This window comes from Garra rufa, chromosome 4 (genome assembly GCF_049309525.1).
Source record: "Garra rufa chromosome 4, GarRuf1.0, whole genome shotgun sequence".
Classification (NCBI taxonomy): Eukaryota; Metazoa; Chordata; class Actinopteri; order Cypriniformes; family Cyprinidae; genus Garra; species Garra rufa.
This window is the reverse complement of record NC_133364.1, coordinates 17,869,931-17,896,258: the sequence shown is the minus strand read 5'-3', so window position 1 is coordinate 17,896,258 and position 26,328 is coordinate 17,869,931. Positions and strand designations below refer to the sequence as shown.

General features: G+C 36.1%; 2 long non-coding RNA genes across 2 annotated transcripts; one reads left to right on the top strand and one right to left on the bottom strand.

Moving 5' to 3' along the window:
* Positions 1 to 8,812: 8,812 nt before the first annotated feature.
* On the bottom strand, positions 8,813 to 9,862 carry LOC141333063 (uncharacterized). The gene is made up of 2 exons (XR_012355367.1): positions 9,744 to 9,862; positions 8,813 to 9,091 (listed from the first exon to the last, which is right to left on the bottom strand). It is a non-coding gene; the product is annotated as an uncharacterized lncRNA (long non-coding RNA).
* An 11,816-nt stretch (positions 9,863 to 21,678) lies between these two features.
* LOC141333707 (uncharacterized) lies at positions 21,679 to 26,328 on the top strand. The gene is made up of 3 exons (XR_012355419.1): positions 21,679 to 23,489; positions 24,294 to 24,333; positions 24,413 to 26,328. It is a non-coding gene; the product is annotated as an uncharacterized lncRNA (long non-coding RNA).

The following is a 26,328-nucleotide window of genomic DNA, read 5'->3' as shown; positions in this document are numbered from 1 at the left end:
GTGATCAGAGCGTCGGTCTACAATGTGGGAGGTCCCAGGTTCAAATCCCCTATTGGGAAGAAAAAATGTTTAATTGCACTAGTCTTTAGAGAAAAAAAGTCAAAAGTTTAAAAAAAAGAGGAGCAAACATGAAAGCCCTTGTGGCCCAGTGATCAGAGTGTCAGTTTACAACCTGGGAGTCCCAGGTTCAAGTCCCCTATTGGGAAGGAAAAATGTTTAATTTCACTAGTCTTTAGAGAAAAAAAAATTAAAAAGTAAAAAAAAAAAAGCATGAATGTGAAAGACCTTGTGGCCCAGTGATCATAGCGTCAGTTTACAACCTGGGAGTCCCAGGTTCAAATTCCCTATTGAGAAGGAAAAATGTTTAATTTCACTAGTCTTTAGAGAAAAAAAAGTCAAAAGTAAGAAAAAAAAGAAAAAAAACAGCAAACATGAAAGACCTTGTGGCCCAGTGATCAGAGCGTCGGTCTACAACCTTGGAGTCCCAGGTTCGAATATCCTATTGGGAAGAAAAAATGTTTAATTTCACTAGTTTTTAGAGAAAAAAAAAGTCAAAAGTAAGAAAAAAAAGAAAAAAAAAACAGCAAACATGAAAGACCTTGTGGCCCAGTGGTCAGAGCGTCAGTCTACAACCTTGGAGTCCCAGGTTCGAATATCCTATTGGGATCAAAAAATGTTTAATTTAACTCATCTTTAGAGAAAAAAAACTCAAAAGTTCAAAAAAAAGTGAAGCAAACATGAAAGCCCTTGTGGCCCAGTGATCAGAGTGTCAGTCTACAACCTGGAGGTCCCAGGTTCAAATGCCCTTTTGGGAAGTAAAAATGTTTAACTTCACTAGTCTTTAAAAAAAAAAAAGTAAAAAGTAAAAAAAAAAAATAGCATGAGTGTGAAAGACCTTGTGGCCCAGTGATCAGAGCGTCGGTCTACAACCTGGGAGTCTCAGGTTCAAATCCCCTATTGGGAAGAAAAAATATTTAATTTCACTAGTCTTTAGAGAAAAAAAGTCAAAAGTTAAAAAAAAAGAGGAGCAAGCATGAAAGACCTTGTGGCCCAGTGATCAGAGCGTCGGTCTGCAACCTGGGAGTCTCAGGTTCAAATCCCCTATTGGGAAGGAAAAATGTTTAATTTCACTAGTCTTTAGAGAAAAAAAAGTCAAAAGTAAGAAAAAAAAAGAAAAAAAGCAGCAAACATGAAAGACCTTGTGGCCCAGTGATCAGAGCGTCGGTCTACAATGTGGGAGTCCCAGGTTCAAATCCCCTATTGGGAAGAAAAAATGTTTAATTTCACTAGTCTTTAGAGAAAAAAAGTCAAAAGTTAAAAAAAAAAGAGGAGCAAGCATGAAAGACCTTGTGGTCCAGTGATCATAGTGTCAGTTTACAACCTGGGAGTCGCGGGTTCAAGTCCCCTATTGGGAAGGAAAAATGTTTAATTTCACTAGTCTTTAGAGAAAAAAAAATTAAAAAGTAAAAAAAAAAAAGCATGAGTGTGAAAGACCTTGTGGCCCAGTGATCAGAGCGTCGGTCTACAACCTGGGAGTCTCAGGTTCAAATCCCCTATTGGGAAGAAAAAATATTTAATTTCACTAGTCTTTAGAGAAAAAAAGTCAAAAGTTAAAAAAAAAGAGGAGCAACCATGAAAGACCTTGTGGCCCAGTGATCATAGCGTCAGTTTACAACCTGGGAGTCCCAGGTTCAAGTCCCCTATTGGGAAGGAAAAATGTTTAATTTCACTAGTCTTTAGAGAAAAAAAAGTCAAAAGTAAGAAAAAAAAAGAAAAAAAGCAGCAAACATGAAAGACCTTGTGGCCCAGTGATCAGAGCGTCGGTCTACAATGTGGGAGTCCCAGGTTCAAATCCCCTATTGGGAAGAAAAAATGTTTAATTTCACTAGTCTTTAGAGAAAAAAAAATTAAAAAGTAAAAAAAAAAAAGCATGAATGTGAAAGACCTTGTGGCCCAGTGATCATAGCGTCAGTTTACAACCTAGGAGTCCCAGGTTCAAATTCCCTATTGAGAAGGAAAAATGTTTAATTTCACTAGTCTTTAGAGAAAAAAAAGTCAAAAGTAAGAAAAAAAAAGAAAAAAAACAGCAAACATGAAAGACCTTGTGGCCCAGTGATCAGAGCGTCGGTCTACAACCTGGGAGTCCCAGGTTCAAATCCCCTATTGAGAAGGAAAAATGTTTAATTTCACTAGTCTTTAGAGAAAAAAAAGTCAAAAGTAAGAAAAAAAAGAAAAAAAACAGCAAACATGAAAGACCTTGTGGCCCAGTGATCAGAGCGTCGGTCTACAACCTGGGAGTCCCAGGTTCAAATTCCCTATTGAGAAGGAAAAATGTTTAATTTCACTAGTCTTTAGAGAAAAAAAAATTAAAAAGTAAAAAAAAAAAAGCATTAATGTGAAAGACCTTGTGGCCCAGTGATCAGAGTGTCGGTCTACAACCTGGGAGTCCCAGGTTCAAATTCCCTATTGAGAAGGAAAAAAGTTTAATTTCACTAGTCTTTAGAGAAAAAAAGTCAAAAGTTTAAAAAAAAGAGAAGCAAACATGAAAGACCTTGTGGCCTAGTGATCAGAGCGTCGGTCTACAATGTGGGAGTCCCAGGTTCAAATCCCCTATTGGGAAGAAAAAATGTTTAATTGCACTAGTCTTTAGAGAAAAAAAGTCAAAAGTTAAAAAAAAAGAGGAGCAAGCATGAAAGACCTTGTGGCCCAGTGATCATAGCGTCAGTTTACAACCTGGGAGTCCCAGGTTCAAGTCCCCTATTGGGAAGGAAAAATGTTTAATTTCACTAGTCTTTAGAGAAAAAAAAATTAAAAAGTAAAAAAAAAAAAGCATGAATGTGAAAGACCTTGTGGCCCAGTGATCATAGCGTCAGTTTACAACCTAGGAGTCCCAGGTTCAAATTCCCTATTGAGAAGGAAAAATGTTTAATTTCACTAGTCTTTAGAGAAAAAAAAGTCAAAAGTAAGAAAAAAAAGAAAAAAAACAGCAAACATGAAAGACCTTGTGGCCCAGTGATCAGAGCGTCGGTCTACAACCTGGGAGTCCCAGGTTCAAATCCCCTATTGGGAAGAAAAAATGTTTAATTTCACTAGTCTTTAGAGAAAAAAAGTCAAAAGTTTAAAAAAAAGAGGAGCAAACATGAAAGCCCTTGTGGCCCAGTGATCAGAGCGTCGGTCTACAACCTGGGAGTCCCAGGTTCAAGTCCCCTATTGGGAAGGAAAAATGTTTAATTTCACTAGTCTTTAGAGAAAAAAAAGTCAAAAGTAAGAAAAAAAAAGAAAAAAAGCAGCAAACATGAAAGACCTTGTGGCCCAGTGATCAGAGCGTCGGTCTACAATGTGGGAGTCCCAGGTTCAAATCCCCTATTGGGAAGAAAAAATGTTTAATTTCACTAGTCTTTAGAGAAAAAAAGTCAAAAGTTAAAAAAAAAAGAGGAGCAAGCATGAAAGACCTTGTGGTCCAGTGATCATAGTGTCAGTTTACAACCTGGGAGTCGCGGGTTCAAGTCCCCTATTGGGAAGGAAAAATGTTTAATTTCACTAGTCTTTAGAGAAAAAAAAATTAAAAAGTAAAAAAAAAAAAGCATGAATGTGAAAGACCTTGTGGCCCAGTGATCATAGCGTCAGTTTACAACCTGGGAGTCCCAGGTTCAAATTCGCTATTGAGAAGGAAAAATGTTTAATTGCACTAGTCTTTAGAGAAAAAAAGTCAAAAGTTAAAAAAAAAGAGGAGCAAACATAAAAGCCCTTGTGGCCCAGTGATCAGAGTGTCAGTTTACAACCTGGAGGTCCCAGGTTCAAATGCCCTTTTGGGAAGGAAAAATGTTTAATTTCACTAGTCTTTAGAGAAAAAAAAATTAAAAAGTAAAAAAAAAAAAGCATTAATGTGAAAGACCTTGTGGCCCAGTGATCAGAGTGTCGGTCTACAACCTGGGAGTCCCAGGTTCAAATTCCCTATTGAGAAGGAAAAAAGTTTAATTTCACTAGTCTTTAGAGAAAAAAAGTCAAAAGTTTAAAAAAAAGAGAAGCAAACATGAAAGACCTTGTGGCCTAGTGATCAGAGCGTCGGTCTACAATGTGGGAGTCCCAGGTTCAAATCCCCTATTGGGAAGAAAAAATGTTTAATTGCACTAGTCTTTAGAGAAAAAAAGTCAAAAGTTAAAAAAAAAGAGGAGCAAGCATGAAAGACCTTGTGGCCCAGTGATCATAGCGTCAGTTTACAACCTGGGAGTCCCAGGTTCAAGTCCCCTATTGGGAAGGAAAAATGTTTAATTTCACTAGTCTTTAGAGAAAAAAAAATTAAAAAGTAAAAAAAAAAAAGCATGAATGTGAAAGACCTTGTGGCCCAGTGATCATAGCGTCAGTTTACAACCTAGGAGTCCCAGGTTCAAATTCCCTATTGAGAAGGAAAAATATTTAATTTCACTAGTCTTTAGAGAAAAAAAAGTCAAAAGTAAGAAAAAAAAGAAAAAAAAAACAGAAAACATGAAAGACCTTGTGGCCCAGTGATCATAGCGTCAGTTTACAACCTGGGAGTCCCAGGTTCAAGTCCCCTATTGAGAAAGAAAAATGTTTAATTTCACTAGTCTTTAGAGAAAAAAAAGTCAAAAGTAAGAAAAAAAAGAAAAAAAAACAGCAAACATGAAAGACCTTGTGGCCCAGTGATCAGAGCGTCGGTCTACAACCTGGGAGTCCCAGGTTCAAATCCCCTATTGGGAAGAAAAAATGTTTAATTTCACTAGTCTTTAGAGAAAAAAAGTCAAAAGTTTAAAAAAAAGAGGAGCAAACATGAAAGCCCTTGTGGCCCAGTGATCAGAGCGTCGGTCTACAATGTGGGAGTCCCAGGTTCAAATTCCCTATTGAGAAGGAAAAATATTTAATTTCACTAGTCTTTAGAGAAAAAAAAGTCAAAAGTAAGAAAAAAAAGAAAAAAAAACAGCAAACATGAAAGACCTTGTGGCCCAGTGATCAGAGCGTCGGTCTACAACGTGGGAGTCCCAGGTTGAAATCCCCTATTGGGAAGAAAAAATGTTTAATTTCACTAGTCTTTAGAGAAAAAAAGTCAAAAGTTTAAAAAAAAGAGGAGCAAACATGAAAGCCCTTGTGGCCCAGTGATCAGAGCGTCGGTCTACAACCTGGGAGTCCCAGGTTCAAATTCCCTATTGAGAAGGAAAAATATTTAATTTCACTAGTTTTTAGAGAAAAAAAAAGTCAAAAGTAAGAAAAAAAAACAAAAAACAGCAAACATGAAAGACCTTGTGGCCCAGTGATCAGAGCGTCGGTCTACAACGTGGGAGTCCCAGGTTCAAATCCCCTATTGGGAAGAAAAAATGTTTAATTTCACTAGTCTTTAGAGAAAAAAAGTCAAAAGTTAAAAAAAAAGAGGAGCAAACTTGAAAGCCCTTGTGGCCCAGTGATCAGAGCGTCGGTCTACAATGTGGGAGTCCCAGGTTCAAATCCCCTATTGGGAAGAAAAAATGTTTAATTGCACTAGTCTTTAGAGAAAAAAAGTCAAAAGTTAAAAAAAAAGAGGAGCAAACATAAAAGCCCTTGTGGCCCAGTGATCAGAGTGTCAGTTTACAACCTGGAGGTCCCAGGTTCAAATGCCCTTTTGGGAAGGAAAAATGTTTAATTTCACTAGTCTTTAGAGAAAAAAAAATTAAAAAGTAAAAAAAAAAAAGCATTAATGTGAAAGACCTTGTGGCCCAGTGATCAGAGCGTCGGTCTACAACCTGGGAGTCCCAGGTTCAAATTCCCTATTGAGAAGGAAAAAAGTTTAATTTCACTAGTCTTTAGAGAAAAAAAGTCAAAAGTTTAAAAAAAAGAGGAGCAAACATGAAAGACCTTGTGGCCCAGTGATCAGAGCGTCGGTCTACAATGTGGGAGTCCCAGGTTCAAATCCCCTATTGGGAAGAAAAAATGTTTAATTGCACTAGTCTTTAGAGAAAAAAAGTCAAAAGTAAAAAAAAAACAAAAAACAAAAAACAAAGCAAACACGAAAGAGCTTGTGGATCAGTGATCAGAGCGTCAGTCTACAATCTGGGAGTCCCGGATTCGAATCTGCTGTTGGGACGGAAAACTGTTTAATTTCACTAGTCTTTAGAGAAAAAAAAGTCAAAAGTTCAAAAAAAAAAAGATGAGCGAACATGAAAGACCTTGTGGCCCATGTTAATAAGCAGAATCACCAAAGGAGAAAACCAAAATATTAAGCAACCATTATAGTGGTCAGTGTTTGCATTAGTTGGGCTCTTGACCCTTACATCATCACTGTTAGATTTTGTTTGACTGCTGTATTTGAGTTAAAACAGCCAGCCAAGCCAAAAGCTCAAGTCATCAGGTGTTGATTATGTTTTAACATATTCATTGTTCAACCTGAATCACCTCGTATCTGTGTTATTTTTTAACTTATCATAATAGCTTTGTGAATCCACAGCAGAAGATCCTCTGTTTTCTATACATTTTGGAAAGTTTTTTTTACAACCTGTTTAAAAAAAAAATATTGGCTTAGGCACACATAGATATCAAGAACCAACCCATGAATCTCAACAATGGTGACAAACGGCATATTCAGATAAACAGATCAACTTTGAACATTGCAAAACAAGCTATTAAAAAGTCACATAAAAACAAAAGAAAACAGTAATAATAAAAGAAATTACAAAGACAATTCAGCTCATAATTTATTCGTGCCACAATGCATGATGGGAGCAATGGATGAGTTCTGATTGGCTACAACAAGCTTCTTGATGGTCACCGTTGTTGTGATTCTCATGCTGATTCTTCATGTCTGTGTGTCTTAATTAAAATAAACCTTTTTTTCGTCATCTGTCATTATGCTGAAGCTGATTGATCTTTTGGGATGGAAAAATGTTTAATTTCACTAGTCTTTAGAGGAAAAAATAAAAGTCACAAGTTCAAAAAAAAGAGGAGTAACTGTGAAAGAGCTTGTGGCCCAGAGATCAGAGCGTCAGTCTACAACCTGGGAGTCCCAGTTTCGAATCCCCTATAGGGATAGAAAAAAGTTTAATTTCACTAGTCTTTAGAGAAAAAAAAGTCAAAAGTAAAAAAAAAGAGGAAGAGATACAGAAGATCCTGTGGCCCAGTGATCAGAGCGTTTGTCCATGACCTGGGAGTCCCAGGTTCAAATCCCCTATCGGGATGGAAAAATGTTTAATTTCACTAGTCTTTAGAGGAAAAAAAAAAGTCAAAAGTTCAAAAAAAAGAAGAGTGACTGTGAAAGAGCTTGTGGCCCAGTGGTCAGAGCGTCAGTCTACAATCTGGGAGTCCCAGTTTCGAATCCCCTATAGGGATAGAAAAAAGTTTAATTTCACTAGTCTTTAGAGAAAAAAAGTCAAAAGTAAAAAAAAAGAGGAATAGATACAGAAGATCCTGTGGCCCAGTGATCAGAGCATTTGTCCATGACCTGGGAGTCCCAGGTTCAAATCCCCTATCGGGATGGAAAAATGTTTAATTTCACTAGTCTTTAGAGGAAAAAAAAAAGTCAAAAGTTAAAAAAAAAAGAAGAGTAACTGTGAAAGAGCTTGTGGCCCAGTGGTCAGAGCGTCAGTCTACAATCTGGGAGTCCCTGGTTCGAATCCCTTATCGGGATAGAAAAATGTTTAATTTTGCTAGTCTTAAAAGGGAAAAAAAGTCAAAAGTTCCAAAAAAAGAAGAGTAACTGTGAAAGAGCTTGTGGCCCAGTGGTCAGAGCGTCAGTTTACAACCTGGGAGTCCCAGGTTCGAATCCCCTATTGGGATGGAAAAATGTTTAATTTCACTAGTCTTTAGAGAATAAAAAGTCAAAAGTAAAAAAAAAAAGAAGAATAGATACAGAAGATCCTGTGGCCCAGTGATCAGAGCGTTTGTCCATGACCTGGGAGTCCCAGGTTCAAATCCCCTATTGGGATGGAAAAATGTTTAATTTCACTAGTCTTTAGAGAATAAAAAGTCAAAATTAAAAACAAAATAAAACAAAACAGCAGAGTAAGTGTGGAAGTGCCAGTGGCTCAGTGGACTGAGCATGTACTCCCTGGACGGGAGGTACCGGGTTCAAGCCCCAGACTGGTCACCGAAGCACGGTTGCGTGACGGTCGTTCGGTAGTGCGCTGTGACAAGCTGCAAAGCGGATCAGAGCACGACCTGACGAGAGAGAAGGTTACAGACAAAGGGGGAGTACAGATCCAGACGCTCCCCCTGGGGCTTCCCAGACAATATCGAGCAGCGGTTATCCAGCAGAATTCAAAATTTTAAGTTTATACTTGTAAAAATTCCAGACACAGGCTAAGTACAAACTTTTTTTTTTTTTTTATTAATTATTAATTAATAACAGCCACCCACTTTAGGCTCCACCCACACAGCAGCTTATTTTACCTGCAAAACGCTCCACCAGGATCTGATCCAGGACTCATCAGGCTCCCTCGCTCTACAGACGACACCTGGACAAGGAGAAAGGTGTGTTTGGCCCATTTGAAGGTATATTACTCAGACATCTGCTCACACTGAGATGAACAACAGCTTGAGACTTTGACCCGTGGCTGAATTTGTTGCAATATTACTGCACCACATTACAGCCATTCAGATACACACTTTGCTGATAAACAGTCATTTATTTGAAGACAAGCAGCTCTGTTAAGAACAAATAAACTGGACTTAACTTTAAACTTCAAATCAACTACAGCTTCTTCAAAGACAAATCTAAATTTGCCAGATGCACACAAGCCTTAAAAAGATTCAACAGCTGATTAGAAGTAGCAGCATGTGTTTGTGAACTGAGATCAGAGGATCTCTGAAAATCATGAACGGCACACAAATATCACATTTATCCTTTTATTCAGCACACACTTTACACACAAAATCACAGTGATCATTCTCTAATGCAAGGCATTTGTTAAAACAAATGGCCCAAAGCATTTACCCAGAGAATGGGTCCGAGCTGGTATAATCAGACGGGTCCAACAGCTCAAAGATGCATTACAGCAGCAAACGGTGCACTTCAAGTCCAGAAAAGAGTCAAAGGTCAACAAGGATTCTCCTTCCACTGCTTCTCCTGCCACCTCCTCATGATCTCCAGTAACTCTGAACCAGAAATATCCTACAGACAGAAAGCAGAAACTTAAAAACAGCTCACAATTCACTAACAAGTTCTTCCTGCAGGAAATCACAAGTCAGATTGATATATGGTGAAATGGTAGTCTCAATTAATAATAATAATAATAATAATAATAATAATACAAAACGCAGTAAAAATTTGTAAACTATTGTAGCTTAATGTAAAAAGAGTCAATTAAAATGTACACATGCTAAAACTAATCAAATTTAGGTGACAGGGGTGCTTGCATAAAAACAATTATAGATTATTATTTTACTAGCATAATAGGCCGAAGTCATTTACTGTGGATGAGCAATGCCTCATTTATTAGCTAACGTTACATGACATTTCTAATAAAAGTGTAGAATATTACGCTTTTTTGTCAACTTGATTACCTTTTGTATTTGTACTACAAACACCATGGTTTACAATAACAATCACCATCGTTTTGGGGTTTTATTTATAGTAAAACCATGGCTAATTTTCCTAATTGTACTTGCACAACAAACCAGTGTGTTTATCATTAGCACAACACACAAATATCCGCTCTCGACATCAAACAGCGCAAACTAACAATAATGAGACACAAAATTAAGGACATGCTAAAAAGTTACTATAATATAAAACGTTTTATCGTCGAAAACTGTTCACTTACCACATTCAAAGAAGACTTCTCTTTGCGGCCGCGTTCGTGCAACTTCTTGTTTGTTACGCTAATCTCTAACAGCTGTGGGTTGTTAATCACGTTGTCAACCAGTAGGATTTCTTCTTCTTCTTCTTTGGACTTAATGGCGATTGGCAAACCAGCTTGGTGCATTTCCGCCACCTACTGGGGTGGAGTGTGAGGCAGTGACATAGAAGGGAATAAATAAACCAAGCACAGAGAAAAAACAAAAAACAAAAACAAACAACAAATACCAAACACCACCTTTTCTTAATAAGATTATTTCCTACATCTATTAAAATAACTACATCAATTAAAGTCGTCTAATTAAATTGGTCTTTTTTAGATACTCTAATAACCCTTTAGTTATTGTTAAATTACCATCTAGCAAGCTCTTTAATGTTTTTTTAATCTTTTTAATTCCTGCTTTCTTCATTTCCTCCATAAGCTGAGATCTTTCTTCATTATAACCATAACAGTTGAGAAGAACATGCTCGACTGTTTCTGGATTTTCTACATATACTGCACAAACCTGTATCGTGTTTGCCAGTTTTAAAAAGTGATTGATTCAATGCAGTGTGCCCAATACAGAGGCGTGAGATTATTGTGTCATCCCTTCTTTTGCCACAAACCTTTCTCATACTTCCTACTTTGTTATTTATTTCAGACAAATGTCTTCCCTTTTCTTCCTGAGTCCATTTCATTTGCCATCTTTTCTTTTCTTTTTAATTAACCCCTTCATTTCAGATTTCCCCAATGGGACATTAACATTTATTGTAGAACACTTAAGAGCTTTCTTTGCCAACTCGCCTGCTATTTCATTTCCCACAACCCCCACATGTGCAGGATCCATAAAAAGAATACTTCAACTCCCAAGTGATGAATTCTGTACAGAGTTTGGAATATTTCTATTAGAATATAAGATTTTCCATTTTTTAAACTAACAAGGCTCGATAAAGAATCAGAACAGATAACAACTTGATTTAAACGAACCTCTTCTACCCACCGAAGAGCCAGATGAATTGCAATCAATTCAGAGGAATAGACAGATAAAAAGTTAGATGTTCTTTTACTTATTTTAATGTCCAATTCTGGAATAACTACAGCTGCAGCTGTATTCCCAGATTCCGGATCTTTTGAGCCATCAGTATATATGTGACCCTGGACCACAAAACCAGTCTTAAGTCGCTGGGGTATATTTGTAGCAATAGCAAAAAATACATTGCATGGGTCAAAATTTTTGATTTTTCTTTTATGCCAAAAATCATTAAGAAATTAAGTAAAGTTCATGTTCCATGAAGATTTTTTGTAAAATTCCTACTGTAAACATCAAAATGTAATTTTTGATTTGTAATATGCATTGTTAAGAAACTAATTTGGACAATTTTAAAGGTGATTTTCTCAGTCTTTTGGATTTTTTTTTGCATCCTCAGATTTCTGATTTCAAATAGATGTATCTCAGCCAAATATTGTCCTATCCTAACAAACCATACATCAATAGAAAGCTTATTTATTGAGCTTTCATATGATGTATAAATCTCAGTTTTGTCAAATTTAACCTTATGACTGGTTTTGTGGTCCAGGGTCACATATTTGAGTACAGTTCTGATACTCTTGATCTAAATACTGATTCACCAACAAATCTTTTGATATCCTTCTTTGATGATTATTAATTTCTTCCAGTAATTGCAAATTAACTGAAGGCATCTGGAAAAACCAGGGAGATGTAGCTGTTGGACTAATTTCATAATCATTGATTCCACACTTCTTTGCTTCATCATTAGCCTCCCACCCAAAACTGGCTACATGTGAATATTCATACTCCCAACAATTCTTAAGGACTTCTTTTACAGGGTGACTACTCTTCTGTCCTTTTCCTGATACCCAGTAAACCATTTTAAGTTGTTGCCACCTGATTACCAAAGGCATCTCTCCCATCTCCACCTGTAACGCCGCTACTGGAGAAGATCTAAAAGCTCCACAGCAGATTCTTAATGCCTGTGACTGTATTCTTTCAATCTTTTTGATCTGCGATGCTGCCGCAGAAGAATAAACAATGCTTCCATAATCAATTGTAGATCTTATTAGAGCACTATATATTCTTCTTAACGTAATCCGTTTGGCTCCCCAATCTGTCCCAGCCAAACATCGAAGTATGTTGATTCCCTTCTTACATTTATTTACTATATTTAGTATATGTAATCCGAATGTTATCTTAGAATCCATTATTATTCCTAAGAACTTAAATTTCTGTAACTTGTTCTAACACCAGTTTATACAATCTTAATTTTACTTCTGGTTTCTTTTTCTTTCTTGAGAAACATATGTGACCCTGGACCACAAGACAAGTGTAAATTTGTCAAAATTGAGATTCTTACGGCTGAGTAGCCTAAATAAGCTTTCCATTGATATATTGTTTGTTAAAATATGACAATGTTTGTCTGAGATACAACTATTTAAAAACCTGGAATCTGAGGGTGCAAAAAAAATCTAAATATTGAGAAAATTGCCGTAAAAGATGTCCAAATGAAGCTCTTAGCAATGCATATTACTAATCAAAAATCAAGTTTTTATATATTAATGGTAGAAAATTTACAAAATATCTTCATGGAACATGATCTTTACTTAATATGCTAATGATTTTTCGCACAAAAGAAAAATCGATAATTTTGACCCATACAATGTATTTTTTGGCTATTGCTAAAAATATACCCATGCTACTTAAGACTGGTTTTGTGGTCCAGGGTCACATATTACATGAGTCTTACTTATAGAGAATCTAAATCCCTGACAATTTGCCCATTTCTCAACATCATTAATAGCCTTCTGCATTTTTCTTCAACTTTCTTAACATTTCTTCCTCTTTTCCATAAAGCCCCATCATCTGCGTAGAGAGATTTACCTATTCCAATTTGAACATTAAAGAATACATCATTAATCATAATATTAAAAAGTATAGGGCTACAAACACTGCCTTGCAGAGTTCCATTATCAATTGTATATACCTTTGAATATGTTGATCCCACCCTAACTTGAATAGTCCGATCCTTTAAAAAAAATCCATAACCCAGTTAAACATCCTTCTTTAACTGAGAAAGACTAAATCCAGAAAAACTGTGGCAACGTCTCTTAAGATGCTTCAAGAGACCTACCTGCATAGCTACCTGATAAACTCTGCTGTAAAAGGACTTTTCAAGTGTCTGTGTTTTTCTTTACAAAACTTTACTTCACAACATTCCAAAGCATAATATTTGAATTTTTACTGCACTACTTTAATATTAAATGACATTTAATACTTAATTATATTAGAAATCTATTACTTTTTTTACTTTTACTCAAGTAAAAATAATTCAAAGATTTACTTGAGTACAATAAAGTACTACATTTTTAATGTTCTTAATTACTAAAGGTAAAACAAACAACATTTATTCAATGTAGTGCAGTGAAAAGCCTGATATTATGCTTTGGAATGTAGTTCAGTAAAGTTTTCCAAAGAAAAACATTCTGATAAACTACAGATACTTTTTTTTAAATTTTCTTGAGTAAAGTAGAAATACTTAACTACTGTCCAACTCTGTGAGCAAGTGCACCTGCTGCTTTAAATGCAAAGGATGGTCACACCAAACGCTGATTTAATTTAGTTAATAGAACTTTATTGATAAAGAAAATCTATTTATGACATGATTTTTGACAGCATCCTCATTTGACAGCACTGTTACACAAGTTCCCAAAACTTTTAACAGTCCCGTAGCTTTGCAGGTAAGTCTCTTGAAGCATCTTGGAGACATTGCCACAGTTTTCTGGGATTAGTCTGTCTCAGTTTGTTCTGATTCTTCATGTCGTTCCAGACAGACTGGATGATGATGAGATCAGATCTCTGTGTTGAGCACTGGCTGTTGTCAGACTCCTTGTGCAAACAAAAATCTCACTATTATTGCTATATTTAAAATTAATGTTTGGAAATGAAAACTGATATTTCCTACTGACACACTACAGCAAAAGCATTTTTAGCTGGTGAAAATACTAGTTTTCTACTAATTTTGGCCACCACTGTATGCTTCAGTAATATTTTGCTCTACACTACTGGACTCAACTAGGTTCTGGGGACAAAACAATCTTTGCAGGATGTGTTGTAGGGTGTAAAATAAAAAATGGATATGTCAATGACCAAAAGAGATATTCCACCCAAAAACCTAAATTCTGTCATTTACTCACTCTCATGTTGTTACAAACAAGTATGACATGGAACACAAAAGAAGACATTCTGAAGATATCTTGTGATTATTATGGAGAAAAAATACGCAATACTGGTTAGGTAGAACATGAGCACGAGCTGAACTGTCCATTAGGTATTCACTACCGTCTAACACATATTCATCTGGTTCTTAAAGGGTTACTCCACCCCAAAAGGAATATTTTGTTATAATTACTCACCCCCATGCCGTTCCAAACCCATAAAAGCTTTGTTCATCTTCGGAACACAATTTAAGATATTTTAGATGAAAATTGACATTGACCGTCAAGTAAATAACACTGTCAAGGCCCAGAAAAGTATGAAAGACATCATCAAAACAGTCCATCTACCATCAACCTTAATTTTATGAAGCTACGAGAATACTTTTTGTATGCAAAGAAAACAAAAATAATGACTTTGTTCAACAATTTGCCTCCTTTGGTCACCGTAGCACCATTTGGAGAGTATGCTTATCTCTGTCAGCCGCAACACACGGATAAGATTTCTCTGTTTACTTATGCTTTAATTCGAACAAAAACAGCTTATCCGATTGATGCAGCTGACAGAGAACAGCGTACACTGTTTGCATCCAGTGAATACTCTCCAAAATGGTGCTACTGTGACGCGGAGGAGACAAATTGTTGAATAAAATTGTTATTTTGTTTTCTTTGCGTACAAAATAATTCTCGTATAGCTTTGTAAAATTGTGGTTGAACCACTGATGGCGGATGGAATTTTTTGATGACATCTTTCATACTTTTCTGGGCCTTGACAGTGTTATTTACTTGGCAGTCAATGGGACAGCCACAAAGCTTTTTTTTTAATCCAAAATATCTTAAATAATGTTCCGAAGACGAACAAAGCTTTTACGGCTTTGGGACGAGATGGGGGAGGGTAAGTGATTAATGACAAAATTTTCATTTTGGGGTGGAGTAACCCTTTAAGTTTTCACTTAAGAAACTGTCACTTCGATTTGATTGCTAAAGCATGTTTCCAAATAACATGCACCTCCAACACAACATTTATCTATGTGTAAATTTTAGTGGACCTACAAAATTTGCTTTGCTTGAGAAAACAATACACATACAAAGTCATGACTTTTTCATTTGATTTAGTCAAGTGAGTTTAGCATCAGATCAAATGTGATTTTCAATAATCGAGATCTGACAGCAACACATAAGCCTTATGTTTTGCCTCAAATAAAACTTTAAAAAATGAAATCTTAATATTTAGCCAGACCCCGAACTCATTCTTTTAAATGCAGATTAGACTGTACTGTATGACCCTTGAATACAAACACAGACACCATTACCTGTGCATGAGCAGATTGTCCATAATTACAGTCTGTACACATGCTTCTATTGTGGTGTAATGGTCCAAACATATTCTGTAGAAATGTAAATAAAGACATTACTCCATATTGTAAACAAACTTTCAATTGTACAACACAATTTAGAGTATTCATTTACACATTTAAAGCAGAATTTAAATAACTGAAGTAGAACTCAGATGCAAAAAATGAAATTGATTAAATTATGTATAATAAAATAGATTATATAGACAGATTACAAAGTCCTACACAAATAAAACTGACTTGATCTACAAAATGACAAGACATCAAGCTACAAAATAAACATTAACTGTATGAATTAGTGTCACGAGTGTATAAAAGTAGGTTGAAAACGTGTTTAACTTCAAATGAGAACCACACAAATAGTATTGACGGTAACATTAAATGTGCCATAAATGTGAAGGAACATCAGTTTCACACAACTATCAACAAACATTATTCTATAGACTATTACTACAATGACACTACAGCATCAGCAGATAAAAGCATTATTTCTTATTATTCTACTTCATATGCGTTATCACTTTCTCAAATTCACATTATAAAAGGAAAGCAACAACTATATGTTCTTGAAATGTCTAACAATAAAGTCAAGCAGGAGCGCAGAATGTAGAAAGTCTGTGACAAACCGTCATAAAATATACGACTTCCTTCGGACATGTTTGGTTATAAAATAATTGAGTTTTGTAGTTTTTTGTAAAAAAAAAACTTATGAACAGAGAATAAGTGTCAGCCAAAGAAAGAGCAGCATCACACAAATACTCCAGCAAACATGTAAAAGCCCCGCGTTGACACATCAGCAGAATATTACAACCATAAACGTAATTAATGACTTAAAAATAAACGAGTGACTGCAAAGAGAAAAACACTTTATGCGTAACGTTACTTACAGGTGAGTCGCGTGTCAGTCGATTCCTTCACTTTATCACAAAGTGACTGCCATCTGCAGAAACTGTAGTTTTATGACCGTAAAACGATACGAATTTGTTGTGGTGACTGTCATCAGCTGTCACATTGTTTACTTTGATGTAAAAGTGTCATTTTGAACGTGAAACCTCTCTACGCCGCTCAGTGGAGCGGATGGCACACTCAACACTTTCTATCAGACGGTTGTTATTGTGCCACCAACAGACTGCAAATGACTTCAAGTTGGGTTACTGACTCTTAAACTTAAACGTTTCATACTCCAAACAAATATCTATTTCTTAAATGTAAGACGGGTGAATGACAGGTGATCCCCGGCTACCTCTAGTGGTCAACAACTGTATTACAGCAGGACTGTACTGTTCTGTTCTCCGGAAACACGCCGAATAGATTCCGGAAATGGAGCATCAAATGTTTGGCGTGGTTAGCGAAGGTAATGGAAATAATGAGAAAAGAAAAAAGTTAAGTCGTTGAAACTGACCGTGGAAAGTGACATTTTCTGGCAAGAAGAAGGAACATAAGGTATTGTTGATCAGTCCATTGAATAAGCAAACGATAGGAATGATTGAAAGTGTTAAGACCGAGGAATGGAGATTTTAGGATAGTAGTCAACAAAATCGTCCTAGCAGGGATGCAGTATGTAAACGTATGGAATTTGATTTCAGAAATGGAAAAAAGAAAAAGTATATTAAAATTTGTGTTTCCAGACCTGTTTTCTAAAATATAAAATAGGACTTTCCAAGACTATTTTTTTTTTTAAATCAAGTTAAAACGTATAAAACATAATCCCATATTTTCAAATGAGCATAATTATAAATATTTGTATTTACGTGTAGGTGTCACTATTGGCATGTACTTGGATTTTGGTCTCATGCCATCCCTGAATGACAATTTTGCATTTTAATGAAAAGTACTTTTTATAATTGAAAAAAAAAACAAAAACGAATTTGTAAGTCTTATAAGTAACATTCAAATTATTTTAATTCAGTATATAATCCATTCCATAATAGTACTATTTTTACTATTTTGATGAGAAAATAGATATTGGAGTGTAAATGCAGACTTGCAACTTGTTTCTTTGTTCTTTATTTCTAACTTTTCACTTGACCCCTTTTTAAAGCAATGTTTACCTAAATGAAAAATATTTGAAGGCTACACTCTTTTAATATATTATGTACTTATAATTATTAGCATTAACAATTACCTCATTTAAGGTCTTTTTTATTTTCTTTTTTGGCTGTGTTCTTGTATTTAGCAGATGTCACCAGCGTTTTGAGAACTTCGAAGTAATTGGTTCAAGTGAATCTTACTTTTGAAAGCTTCTCTTTAGAATACTCTATAGTCAGTCTTCTTAAACAGATCACATTATTTTCTCACATCATCTAAGTTCTCCCTCATTACTCATTTTTGAATGTTCAGCTGATTTCAGCGTCTTGTCCTGTGAAATCTCATGACAAACACATAGCACTGGGTGTCTCTCTGTGGTCCTGATGTGAGGCTGTAGCTCAGAATTTGTTGATCAAGCTTATCAGGGCAATGTGCCTGTTATTTAAACTAACATTTAAATGGTTAGTTGCTGTATAACTTAAAAATATAAACATAAATATAGTTGTCACCTCTCATCTTGACAGTAGCTTTGTTCTTCATATATTCAAATAATCAGTCAAGCTTTATTTTGTATGTGTAATCAGTCATTATTATCTCCCACCAACCCATTTGGTTTAATTTGTACTAAAAATGTGATATTTGATTTTGTAGGTGTGTAGAAGCAAGAGTCTCACTCCTCCATCTATAGGCTCATGGTCATCCAGATCTCCAGATAGAGACTCACATCCTCCTCATCAGTGACACAGAGAAAGATCCAGTCAAGCTTTATCATAAATGCTGTTTGATTCTGCAAACACAACGCAAAGTCATCATTTAATTGTGAACAAACAATAAAAAAAAAAAAAAATCTACTTCAGCCATAGACAATATAAAACTCGTTTTGTCCCTTATTTTTATGTCTGTACATTGAGTTTGCCATGAGTCCAGCAACAGATTTATGTTGCTCTGCTGGTGTGAGATGTGACAAATTAGTTTGAAAATGAGTACGAAAATGTTAAACTGTGTGTTTTATAATATGGGCAATGACCCAGTCTTTGCAGCAACTTTAAGTCCGTTGGCAATAAACTATGACTTGTAAGGTAAGGTGACCAGATTTCTGAAATTAAAACCAGGGAGTTTTCCTAGTTCAGTGGTCAAAATAACTCTAAAATCTCACTCGTGAAATTGGCATTCAGGGACAGTATTTTTATGTACGTTTTTGTGGTTTCCATATGTTAATATCATAATAGTTATAATGATGTTTGCTAATGTTTTGGCATTCCTTTGTGGCAGTGAAAGTTCAACTTAATTGATATTTATTGATATTCACTCTTCAGAGAATATTTCTGCACTGGTTTGGTTTCTATCAGGTAAGAAAGTTAGGAGGAGTACACAAAAATAGATTTTGGACAAAATTCTACACGGTGAATAAAAGGTGCATACCAGAAATAAAATCAGAGATATCAGTTTTGTTTAGTTTGAGTCAAGGATTCAAATGATATAAGACAGTTGAGTCTACAAATAAATTATAAAGTACTTTTGATGTTGATGTAGCACCTCGTATTGGCCGTCTGTGGTGAGTCTTTGCCAGTTTCTCCCTAAACTAATCTCTACCATCTGACCAAGTCTCTAGAACAGCAGAAAATTCAGTGTTAGTAGTGCAGTCATTTATTCATTCATGCGTAAATAATTACATTGCTTACATAGATTATAGCTGCAGCGGCTCAGGTATCTTGAGCAGAAGAGGTGTGAGGCTTCTTCTGCAGCAGGTCCTGCCTCAGTCGCTCAGGGATCTTTGGTTTTGGCACAGCTTCCCTCGGTAGAAATTTAGTGAGCATTCGTGTGTCTTGAGAAGACACTGTGGGCACTGGTGCTACCTGTGGGGACCTAGCAGGCAGAGGTGCTCCCAGTTCAGAAGCTGTCTTTAGCAGATGTTGTCTCAGATACTCAGGGATCCTGAGCTTTTCTCTTCGGTGGGATCCAGTGCTCAGTGGTGCTCCCTGTGGAGTCCCAGCAGGTTTAGGTGCTCAGGTGAGTTTGTTGCCTCCCCTGCTTAGTTGCTCCTCAGGCCGAGTCCCCACACTCAGCCTTCTCAGACCTAGCAGGTGTAGGTGCTCCCTGTGGCTTTGTCTGCCTCCACTTCCTCTGGTGCTCTGTTGTCTTCATTGATGCATCTGAGAAGCCTGAGTGCAGAGACTCAACCTTCTCAGATGCATCAATAAAGACCAGGCAGGGATGAGGCGTCGTCCCTCTTCTTGGTATAGGCAGGCACCGGTGCTGATTGTTGGGACCTGGGAGGCACCACTGCATTGAGGTGAGGTCCCTATACTCAGGCTCTTCAGATATAGGAGAAGAAATCTCCATTATTGTCCATCCCCGCCATGCGGCAAGGGCAGCGGTGAGCTCATCTGAGAGTTCAGAAGATGAGAACTGCACTGTACTCTCAAGAAAACTGGTGGGAATGGTTGACATACTCATGTTGATGTTTGATGATCCAAACAAGTAAACACTACACAATACTGACTTTGTCTTTTTATCTGTAAAACATTGACAGAAACAGATAGAGAAACAGTTGAGTAAACACATAAGAGCCTGGAAGTTGGTTTTCTTAAGATTATTTTAATTATAATTAATAATTAATTTTATTCATTATTTTACAAGCTGCGATCAGTGGTGGTCCATGAGTTTTTGTTAATTAACCAACTAATGTGCATGACTCAGATGCGTATTATTTTTTCAGTTTTTCAGTATAATGTTTCAGAATTTATCAGAAGTGGTTACAAATTCTGATGCCCAAAGTGTAAAGAGGATAGTCACAATCACTCGCCACAAAATTCCTGATTCCTCTGCACTCATATTCATGGACTACTCACCAAACATTCTAAAAAGGGAATGCTTATAATAAGATAACATCTGAAAAGTTTTCAAGGTCTTTATTGTTCATGAAACAAAAATATTTTGAGTTTGGCGATAAGCCACACAAACTGTTATCTAGACAGCTACGAAAGCTTGAAAACGACCGTACAATTCAATGGATTAAATCAGAATCTGGGAGTTATTTATTATACCCCAAAGAAATTAACAATTTTAAATTTTAAACAGTATTATGAATCACTGTACGCTAGCAACACAACTGAGGATCCGTCTACTATGGAATTTTTTTTAAACAGCTGTAACAATGCTAGATCAAAAAGACAGAGAATTTCTTGGAGCTGACTTAACATTAGATGAACTAAAGAATACCATAAAGTCACTTAAGGTGGGTAAATCCCCCGGCCCCGATGGAATTCCCTGTGAGGTATATAAAGCATTTAACAATCTGTTGGGGCCATACATGCTTAATATGTTCTCTCAGGCTTTGGAGGAGGGACAATTGCCCCAGTCATTTAATGAAGCAGTAATCACAGTTATACCAAACAAAGGGAAGGATCCAGAGGAGGTCGGGGGGTACAGGCCAATCTCTGATTAACGTAGACCAAAAAATTTAGCTAAAACATTAGCCATCAGAGTGAATACGTTGTTAGGAAAACTAGTGAAACCTGACCAGACTGGCTTTGTTTTGGGTCGTAATTCTTTTAATAATCTTCGTCGTCTCTTTAATATCTTATACTCTTCCCAGACGAATAGGTCTGACTTAATGATCTTGTCTTTAGATGCCGAAAAGGCATTTGCCCAGGTAAAGTGGCCTTACCTTTTTGCTATGTTACAGAAATTTCACATAGGGAAGAGGTTCATCTCTTGGTTAAAAACTCCATACAAAAACCCTAAGGCGCGAATACTCACAAATAGAATTTTGTCACCTTCCTTTGCTTTATTCAGAGGTACACGTCAAGGTTTCCCGCTTTCTCCCCTTCTCTTTGCCTTGGCTATTGAGCCTTTAGCTGAAGCTATTCGTTCTGATCAGAGAATTCATGGGCTTTGAACTAAAACCACTGTAAATAAGATTTCTTTATATGCTGATGATGTCCTGTTATATGTGACTAAGCCCTCAACTAGTATTCCTGTAATATTAAAAGTAATTGAACAATTCGGCTCATTTTCAGGCTATAAAATTAATTGAAACAAAAGTGAACTCATGCCAGTTGGCCTTAAAGATCTCTCACAGATTTAAAATAGCTAAAGACAGATTTACTTATTTAGGGATTGTGGTAACTAAGAAGTTTAGTGCCTTAAGAGAAGCAAATTACGCTCCCCTTTTAGAAAAATTGAAGAGAAATATTCAATTCTGGAGGACTCTTACCGTTTCGTTAATAGGCCGAATAAATGCTATTAAGATCGTTTTTCTCCCGTAACTATTATATCTGTTTCAGAACATCCCCTTGTTTCTTCCTAAGTCTTTTTTTAAGCAACTTAAGCAACTATTCGTACTTGGAAACAAATTAGAACTCATTTTGGGGCGGAGTTATTACCTTTATCAATTCCCATAGCTGACAATCCCTCTTTTATACCCTCCACACTAGGTTTTTACAAATGGAGAGATGTCGGAATTCATACAATAGGTGATCTTTATCAAGATGGTAATTTTGCCTCTTTTGAAAAAATACAGGAAAAAATATAAACTTCATAATTTTTTTTAGGTTCCTGCAAGTCAGGAACTATGCACAATCCTACTTAAAGAGGTTCACAATAAATAATCCTTCTTGTCTTGACATCTGTCTTAAGGACTATTTTGGTAAGGAGAAAATGATTTCCTGCATATACAATACCCTTCAGTCCTCTCAACTACCTGTGACATCCACAATCAAAGGTTTATGGGAGGAAGAATTAGGTTCAGAGATCTCGAATGAGATTTGGGCAGATAGTCTGGAAGAAATCAACAGGTGTTCCATAAACTCCAGACATTGTCTCATTCAATTCAAAATCTTGCATAGGTTACATTACTCTAAAACAAAATTATCCAGAGTATTTCAGGGTGTCTCCCCAAAATGTGATAAATGCAAGACAGCCGATGCAACCCTGCTTCATAGTTATGCATTATGTCCTAGTCTTCAAGACTTTTGGTGTAAGATTTTCAGTGTTATCTCTGATGAGTTTTTAATTGTGTTTGGAGTGTCAAGACATGAGCTCGGTTTGTCCAAGTCTCAACAACAATTTCTTTCTTATGGTCTTTTAACGGCCCAAAAACTTATTTTAACTTTCTGGAAAAATAAATCGCCTCCAGCTTTGGCTCAACGAACTCACAAAGACACTTCACTTAGAACGTATACGGTTCCATTTACAAAATAAAAGACATCAATTTGCCAAAACATGGCAACTAGGGGTGTAACGATTCATTCATTTTCTCGATGCATCGATTACAAATCAAAAACCTCTGAATCGTGCAAAGGTGTGGTTTTTTTCTCTCTGTATGTTAAAATAGATACACGTTTGTATGTATATTCAAGTCGTATATGCTTGTATAGTAAGACCAAGAACACTGTATTCATATGTTAATATATACCTGTGTATACTTAATATCTGCAGATGTAGATAATATTTTGTTTAACCTTGTATGTAAAAAGAAAATATGGAGGACCTTTTGATTTTTAACAATCATGTGTATTGCAGGTATTTCTCCAATAAAAAAAGGAATGCTGCGATCATAATGAGGTAAACAATGAACCACACAGATTGATCTCATTGGTGGAAATTTGTCCTTAAAAATGCATCTGCTTTAAATGCTAAAATTATTTAAAAAAAAAATTAAATCTTAGATAAAATGTATCAGCTAAACTCCAGATAAATATAATATTCAAGCACTTTGTTTACACACATATCAACAAAATGAATAGGCTAAAAGTAATAGAGAAATTCATGTTGAACTGTAGTTGTATGAATGAAAGTGATCTTAACTATCACACTTGATATATAATATGATCATTTATTTTCATGTTGGCATCGGAATTCTGCAAAAATAGTGCAAATTTGGTTTAAATAAAGAAAAGATGTATATTTTAAATGCTACATGTGAATTTACATTACATTAATTAATACAGCAGTTCTGTTGTATTAGCCTTTCAGCGCTTTACCTCGGACAGATCTTCTTGCTCTGATGTCTCTATAGTGGTTGTCTTTTCTCTACAGGAGGGATGTGTTTGGACAGAAGCAGAGTTCTGGGACGTGTGGACATTGTCTGTAATGATAGACATCTGCTCATGGACAGGTAAGACTTAGAACTAATGTTTGTGTTTTGTTGTGTACTAAACATGGTGGGAAAGGGATGGCAGAGGTGTTTTTTTTATACAGCTAATTTTTGGGGGGTGTTATCCCATAAAATCATCATTACTGTAACAGTCATGACCGTCATGTCGATATTGTTTCGGTATTTGGGGGAAATAAACAATTTTAGTACAGTTATGCAAATTTGTAGTATTTTAGTATGTAAGATAAAATTCTGTAATGTAATATGGTTACTACCAAAGCAATACTGTCACAATGGAAAATGTGCAGTCACAACCAAAATATAGGATGTTTTTCAAAAAGAATTTATACTGAATTATCAACTAAGATGTTATGATAGTTTTTGATTTTCAAACGAATTAATCCTTAACTTTAAAATCAGTATGATCAGCTTTTTGCCTCTTACAAAGATGTGCATTCAAATTACAACAAAATCACACTTGAAATACTGTTAAAATTGTAACTTGTTGTAAAGCTTATCTTTAAGCAAACTGTAACTGTAAGCAAAATCTTATTTGGCCTTCTTTTTAAACTATATATTACTGTGTTTCGGTAGTGACAAATTTGGGGAGAGGACAAATATTCCAAAACGTCCCGAAAATACAATATGACAATTAACTGCAAAACTAGAAATGTGTTCCTTGAATATAATACAATTTGCATACATATATTTATTAACTGTTAGACTAACTTTTAAATTGTGATGTTTTAGATATACTATGTGCTGTAATGTCTTTGCTTCTGTGTTTCTTCTACAGAATAATGGATGTGTTTTATGTTTTAACAGAAGTTCTGTGACGAGTAGACGAACATCTGCGCTTGGACAGGTAAGTATGTCTTTTTTTTTCTTTTTTTCTTTCTTTCTTTTTTTTTTTTTACTAATGCAAATTTTTTTCTTCTATAAAGAAGTATAACCCCTGCTGGACATCGTGCGGGGACTCAGGGAGAACCCTGATCATCCCCGCCCCTTCATTCACTCAACACTCACTTGTACCACAGTGATCTGGCTGGCATCGAACCAGCAACTTTTGCACCATGGGGCAACACTCTAACCTCTGAGCCACAGATCACTTGTCTGAGCACAGGCTGGAACTTATATTTGACTATTCACCCTATCATTTTACGATAAACTATACATTTTGAGCACACTGAGCTGGGGTTTGAACCAGCAACCTCTGAACCATGAGCCAGCACTCTTACCTGTGAGCCACAGATTATTTTTCTCAACACATGCTGGAACTTATATTCGACTATTCACCCTATCATTTTACGATAAGATAAATTTTGAACACACTGGGTTGGGGTTTGAACCTGCAACCTCTGAAACAACGAGACGGTACTCTAACCTCTAAGCCATAGTTCTCTTGTCTGAATTTGTGCGGGAACTTATATTTGAATATCCACTGTAGCATTGTTACAGTTAAACCTTGAACTTACTGAATTGCGGTTTGAACCAGCAACCTCTGAAACCATAAAGTAGTGTGCTTTCCACTGAGCCACAGATTCCATGTGTTGGTATGTGCAGAAACTGATATTTCACTATTCACTGTCATTTGTACAATAAGCCAGTTAAATTTTAAACACACTTAGCTGGCATTTGAACTAGCAACTTCTGAAACAGTGAAGCAGCGCTCTTACCGCTGAACCACAGATCCCAGCTGAACATTTGAAGGGCCTCATATTTCACTGTCCTTTTAACAATAAGCCAGTTAAATTTTGAACAAATTGAGTCAGGGTTTGAACCCATGACACCATGATTGTGAGTAACGTGTGTTTAGCCACTAGTGCCACCACAGCTTTCACAATAAGGGCTGAGGTTTTAGCCACTTTGTTGGATGCAATGCAATACATAGACTTCATGTAAGCAATCGCAGAGCCTGAACTCAGGACTCCATGATCCCAACACAACACTTTGCATCCTGAATCACTGAAACAAGTGAGTTAAAGGTTGTTTTGGACTGTTTTGATTGAGAGCTTTTGTTTATGTGAAGTCATTTTAAGAGTATTTTAAATTGTGGTGTTAAGGGGTGTTTTTCCTCGTCGTTTGCTGCATATGAGGCAAATATATGAATTGCCACTTGTGCAAAACAAGTCCACCACACCAGCCTGAAAGTTTCTTTTAATCATGAACACTTCGATCAGCTGATTCAGCTAAAATCAGAACAGTGGCTCAACTGGAACAGAATTGCTTAATCTTTTTCCACCTCCTGCTGTTTTTACTCAATGCAGACACAGTTTTGTCACATGCCTTACATTTAACCAAATAATAAAGGGGGTATTTGCCTTTCTTCAGTCAGTATGAGAATGTTTCTAATGTGGACAATAAACTTTGAGTCTGTTGGCAACAAACTATGACTTGTAGCTCAAGGTAAAAACTGAAGTGCAGTTATCCAGATCATTTCTCATCTGATGTGGTCAGACAAGTATGATAAGACGAGATTCTTTCAGCATGTCTCTAGGTAAAAGATGTTTATTTTTGCTGACAATTTGGTTATTTGTATTCATTTTTAATTAAGTCTGTATCAAAATTACTCATAACTATAACCTAATGAAACGGCTCTCCATTTTAATTGTCAACTTTTTACTGAGAGGCACATTCATTAAACCAGATCAACGTGTCAATGTGTTCCCTCTTGTGGACAACAAGTGTATCTGCATTAATACCTGAAAACAGCATTTTTTTCCTTTTAAATAAAGAGTGGTGAGCCACTTCTCAGAGTTTAGCTCCAACCCTGATTAAAAACACCTCAAATAGATGATTAAGATCTTCAGCACTGCTAAAAACTTCCAGGATGTTTTGTTGGACTTTTTCTTTAAAATAT